Source organism: Gorilla gorilla, chromosome 15 (genome assembly GCF_029281585.2).
Source record: "Gorilla gorilla gorilla isolate KB3781 chromosome 15, NHGRI_mGorGor1-v2.1_pri, whole genome shotgun sequence".
Taxonomy (NCBI): domain Eukaryota; kingdom Metazoa; phylum Chordata; class Mammalia; order Primates; family Hominidae; genus Gorilla; species Gorilla gorilla.
Window position 1 is genome coordinate 30,263,700 of NC_073239.2, and position 6,435 is coordinate 30,270,134.

Here is a 6,435-nt window from a genome sequence, read left to right on the forward strand (position 1 = left end):
AAGTGTATCGCATGTGAGTTTCTCAAGATAGAAATATTCTCAGGCAGCTAAAGGCATTAGAACAAGCTGTTTTTAGATGGTCATCCTCCAGTCAGGGCCTCCGCAGGCCAAATTGGGAGAGAGGCTCTTTGCCTTCAGTGTCGCTATCACTCTAGTTTCTGGTCCTCAGTGGTGTCCTCTGACCCTGGGTATCCAAAGGTAAATTCTCACAGGCTCCCTCTGTGAAGGTCATTGCTTCTTTCAATGTCACAGAAGGACCTTGTTTCATTTACCTGTCCTTTAGTATATGGATCCCAGGTGATACAAACCCCCGCACTCACATGATAATGGACAGTAAAGGATAATAAAATCCATTTCCTGGGACATTTAATCTTCAGGGTAGGAGGCATCTGAATTCAAATTCTCCCTCCTAGCTGTCTGACCTTGGGCAAATTATTTAAACTCCTTGGGCCTCAGGCATCTCATGTGTAATTTGGAAGAAATAAATGATCACTCATAGGGTTTGGTTTTGCATGTGGATTAAATAATATTATGAATGTAAAGCCCTTTAAGTACATTTTAAAATACTGGTTATTGTTTATAGTAGGAGAAACCCAATTACACATTTTAATCCAAATAACCTTTTAAGGGGAATCTGATGGGACCCTTCAATGAGCAAGAGAGGACTGGTTAGGGGATGCCTTTCAGAACACTTAAAATTGCATCAAAGAAGTGCTATCCCCAATTTAATGTAATCCCAATCAAAATCCCTGCAGAATTTTTGTAGAAATTGACAAGCTGACTCCAGAATTGATATGGAAATGCAAACCACCTGCAATAATCAAAGCAGTCTTGGAAAAAAAGAGCAAAGTCAAAGGACTTAAATTGTCTGATTTTAAGATTTACTATAAAGCTGTATTAGTCAACAATAGTACTGACATCAGGATCAACATATAAATCAAAAGAATGCAATAGAGAGCCTAGAAATCAAACCACACTTAGTCATTTGATTTTTGATGAAGATGCCAAAATAAGGCATCTGGGAAAGGAAAGTCTTTTTAACAAATGTTGCTGGAACAATTAGATATCCATATAAAACAAAACAAATAAACAAAAACCTCCATGCCTACATTACACCATATACAAAAATTAATTCAAGGTGGAGTGTATCTAAAGATAAGATCATTTAGAGAAAAATACAGAAGACTATCTTCAGGAATTGGGGATATGGGAAGGTTTCTTAGGTCATAGAAAGCAATAACCACAAGAAGTTGATTAATTTGACTACAACAAAATTTAAAACTTCTGTTCATCAAAAAGCTCACTTAGGAAAACGAAAGGTAAGCCACAGACTGGGGAAAAATATACCAGAGACAGGGTATATAAGGAAATCAGGCTGAGTGTGGTGGTTCACACCTACAATCCCAACACTTTGGGAGGCCAAGGTGTGAGGATTGCTTGAGGCCAGGAGTTTGAGATCAGCCTGGGCAACACAGTGAGACCCTGTCTCTACAAAAAATTTAAAAATTTGCTGAGTGTGGTGGTGCATCTGTAGTCCCAGCTACTTGGCAGGCTGAAGCTGGAGGAGGATGGCTGGAGCCCAGGAGTTTGAGGTTACCAGGAGCTATGTGTGCCACTGCACTCCAGCCTGGGCAACAGAAGAAAAGAGAAATCACACAACTCAATAATAAAAACACCAACAACTCAATAGAAAATAAAGAAAATATTTGAACAAACATTTTGCAAAATGAAACATACCAAGTGGCCAATAAGCACATTAAAAAGTACTTAATATCATTAGTCATCAGGGAAATGCAAATTAAAGCCACAATGAGATACCACTTTAACATCCATGAATATGGCTAAAATTAAAAAGATCGATAACACTTAGTGTTATCAAGATTGTAATGGAACTCATACATTGTTGATGGGAAAATAAAATTGTGCAATCACTTTGGAAAAATTTTTGGAAGTTTCTTATAAAACTAAGCATATGCCTTATAACTGAATATTACCTATAACTCATGATTCCATTCTTAGGTATTCATGCAAAAGAAAGGAAAACTATCTTCACAAAAATTCTTGTTTATGAGTGATCATGGAAGCTTTATTCATAATAGCTCAAAAGTGGGAATAAACTAGACATCTGTCAAAAGAAGAATGAATAAACAAACTATAGTATATTCACACATGAAATACTACTCAGCAGTAAAAATAAATTAATAGCTAATATATGCAGCAACACAAATGAATCTCAGAAACATTATATTTATGTGAAAGAAGCCATAAACAAAAGAATATATACTGCATGATTCCATTCATATGAAATTCTAGAGTAAGTAAAGCTAATTTCTGGTAGAAAAAAATTATAACGGTTGGAGTTGAAGATCAACTATTAAAGGGCATAGATACTGTTCTGATCTAGATAGAAATTTGGGTTACAAAGCTGTGTGCATTCAGTAAAATTAGTGAAAATTTTCTTTATGCACAAATTTATGCATTTCATTATATGTAAACTATAAATCAAAAGAAAAAATTTAACAAATACTAAATTCTAGTTAATAATATGCAACTGTCTGCAATTTGCTTTGAAAGGCACCCCAAATCAGGCAGATTAAAATATAGAAAGAGGGATGGATAGACAGATATGTGATAAAGTAAGCATAATAAAATGCTAATAGCTGAATCTGAAGGGTATTCATATAAAATTATTTCATGAGTATGTTTGAAGCTTTTCAAAATAAAATGTACGGGAAAAGTGTTACTCACTGCCTTTATTTACTTGCAATTACTCAAAGAACTCTCACAAGGCAGTTTCCACATTGCATTCTTTAGCCTTTTGATTGATTATATTCTATTTATTCATTTGTTTAACAAATAATTTTGGGGGCATCAGCTATAGAGTGTGTATTGGAATGGGCACTGGAGATCCAGTAGTGAATAAGATCATTACTTTGCTAGAAGGAACTTACATTCTAGTAGGTACCAATATATAATGAGCAAATAGACTGGTTACCAATGGTGATTTGTGTCATAAAAGAATCAGTCACAGGGCTGAGACTGAAGGTGTAGAAGGGACCACCTATTCAAGGTAGGGCAGTCACAAAGGGCCAGACATGTAAGCTGAGGCTGTTGGTAGAGCTCAGGGAAGAGTAACCCAAGGTGAAGACACAAGGTGTGTACAATTCTGGGCATACCTCAACAACAGAAAGACTAGTGAGGCTGGCCTGGGAGTGGGGAACCGAACTGGCAGATACAGGATCAGGTGGGCCTTGTAAGTCATGGCAAGGTGTATTCTAAGTGCAGTGGAAAGCACTGGAGACGTTTAAACCAAAGTGTGACATGATCAGATTTATATTTTAAAATCAGTGTCCCTGCTGTGAGGAGAATGCCCTGAAAGGAACGTGAAGCTGGGTGCAGTGGCTCATGCCTATAATGCCAGAACTTTGGGAGGCCAAGGCGGCTGGATCACCTGAGGTCAGGAGTTCGAGACCAGCCTGACCAATGTGGTGAAATCCTATCTCTTCTAAAAATATAAAAAATTAGCCAGGCATGGTGGTGCACGCCTGTAATCCCAGCTACTTGGGAGGCTGAGGCAGGAGAATTGCTTGAACATGGGAGGCAGAGGTTACAGTGAGCTGAGGTTCATGCCATTGCACTCCAGCCTGGGCAACAAGAGCAAAACTCAGTCTAAAAAAAAAAAAAGGAATGCGAGAGTTCAATGAGAGTTAGAGAGACCAGTGCCAGATGACAAATGACAGTAGCCCTGGCCAAGGTGGCGAGAGTGGGCATGGCAGGAAGTGGATTGATTAACACTGTGTTATATTTGGGGCTGAATATGACTTTTTGGGTTCTAGTTGTCCAACGATATACAGGTAGGTAAGTAGGTAGACAGATATAGATATAAATATATAAATATAGATTATATACACATATAGATCTACATGCAGTTTCTGACTAAATGTCATATTGTGCCCTGAAGTCAGGAGGGAAAGGAGTTTTTTAAAAGTTTTTCAGTCTCGGGAAGGCAGACAGGGCAGTGCAGGTGAAGCATCTTTTCACCCGTCTTCCAAGCCAGCAGTGCAGGTGGTTTTTGCCATCTTGTTATGTTAGTGGACTGCATATTAAGATCTTTCAAAAATTAGTTTTTAAAAACAGAGTCCTGCTTGTTCAAATGGGCTAAATTAAGTGGAGATTTAAAAATCAGAACATCATATTGTACCTGGTAAATACAGACAGTTTTATCTGTCAATTAAAAAAATTAAAAAATCATCAGTATTATTATCAGTGAAACTGTTGAAGATCTTTGCTGTTGGAGAAAATAGAAGTCTGTTTTGGTTTGTTTTTTTAACTAATCCTCCAGATTGCTTGTCAGTCTGTATTAATCAAAATCACCAGATACTACTCAGCACTGCTCCACTTTGCTCACATAGAAGCAGTCATAGCATTTCATCTTAAAAAATTATAAAATAAAAACATCTTGGCAATCTGGCTCACACATCTGTCACTGCACTGTTTGCCAGGGCTAATTTGGCTCATTTGGTTAAGTTAGTTGGCCAGGGAGCATCCCTATATTGCTCACACTTTACCTTCTACCCTGGGAAGCTTTCTATTCTGAGGACAATCTTCTTTGATGGAGAAGTTTGCATAGCTGTTCTTCTCTTCGAGACCTCTAAATATCATTTCAAAAACTGGTTTTGTTATGGTTAGAACCAAAAGCTAACTAATGTTTATATACAAAGAACAGTTCTGTTTACCCTTCTACTGTGAGGCATATTCACATTTGGTTGAAGTGAAAAAGCTCTGTCTTAATTGGATATATCAGAAAAGGAAGACATTAAACTAGTTAGATATGAGAACTTGTTTTCATTAGGTAATTGCCGTCGGAGGTCTTAACGAAGGTAGAATAACCTTTCCTCAAACAAGCAAATTGTAATTCTTAATACGACATGCAAATAAAAATCTAATTCATGGTTGTACATACTGGGCCTTTATGGCTCACTACTCTTTTCTGTGGGCCCAATATATTTTTATGAAAAGAACTACCTCATAGCTCAAGGACTATGGCCTCCCTCTGTGGAAAGAAGCTGGCTACTGAATCCTGCTTTCCACCTAGGAGGACACTATTACCTCTCCCCGGTAAGGATCTGTGCTGCTGAGTTGTTGCTCTGATGAAATATAACGGATGTACTACAAAACATCAGAAGTTTACCTGGTCTCCTTTGCAACTAGAGTACTCATGCAGGGTGGTTTAGCTGGGGACTGAGGGGAAGTGGTTCACACAGGGTTGGACTAAAGTCTTTGGTTTCCTTCTTCCTTGTGGTCCAGGTGAGGTAGCAAAGGCCATTCCTCCTCCATTGTGCTGTGTTCAAGAAAACTGCAGAGTAAAGAAAGAACAAGGATCATCAATCAGGACTTCTGGGACTTTCATTTTTAACCAGAGTTGAAAACACAGGGGCTTGGAGACCTTTCTGGTAACCCTTTAAACTGAAGTCAAAGGGTTCAAAAAGAAAAGGAAAGTCTATGAAATATATACTGAAGGCAGAAACCACAGTGAGAGAGGGAAGTAATATGTGATTTGGGATAGATGCCTTTGACATATTCATTGATCTCAGTGACTTGCAGAGTGCTGATAGCACTCTGGCCTCAGGGTGAGGCGCCTTGCCAGCTTCCAGATCAAAGGAGTGCCTAGGTGCTGAATCCCTGGCGTACTCCCAAGCAAAAGTGCCTGGAGCCACATTTGCTAATTACAGGTTGTGTTCTGCTGTTTCCAAACAGGGTGAAAGTGACAGAAGTTTAACTGTGAATAATTACACACTTGAATAAGTATGTGATTAGCACTATTTGTTGTGGTTGGGACTGGAGTGATGGGACAAGAATGGAGTGATTGCATTATTTACAGCTTAATTGTAGACAAGTAATTACTTATGTAAGCTGATGGTGTGGGGTCACAGAGGACCTGCAAAAGAATGTAGATGATCTGAAATTCAACTTCTCAAGCCAGTCACTGTGCCTCCCCCATCCCTTTTGAGCTTGATAAAGAGAACCAACTATGCATTTCTTGAATGAAATGCTTAGGAATGTTAAATGTCTTGTTCAGTCTAAGCAAAGGATCAGCAGAGATATTTTAAAAAAATCTCAGCTTCCAAAGTAATAAATCACAAATGCCACCTAGTGGCTTTTAGTATCCAGTGGCTGCATTATCTGTAGACTGTAGCTATAGCCCAGTTAAGGAGAGGACTTTTCTAGTCGGGGAGTGGGTTGTTCAGTTAGGAAAATTGAGATGAATGGACCAGGACTCAAAGTCCTTCAGCCTGCCTCTCCCTTCACTCAGCTCTACTAGAACATCAGAGCTGAAAACTCCCCCCACCTTACACCATTGTAACTTCCAGTGGTGCAGTAGAAATTTGACTGCAAATCACTGTGCAGTTTTTATTTTCCCCTAAGCCACTAACA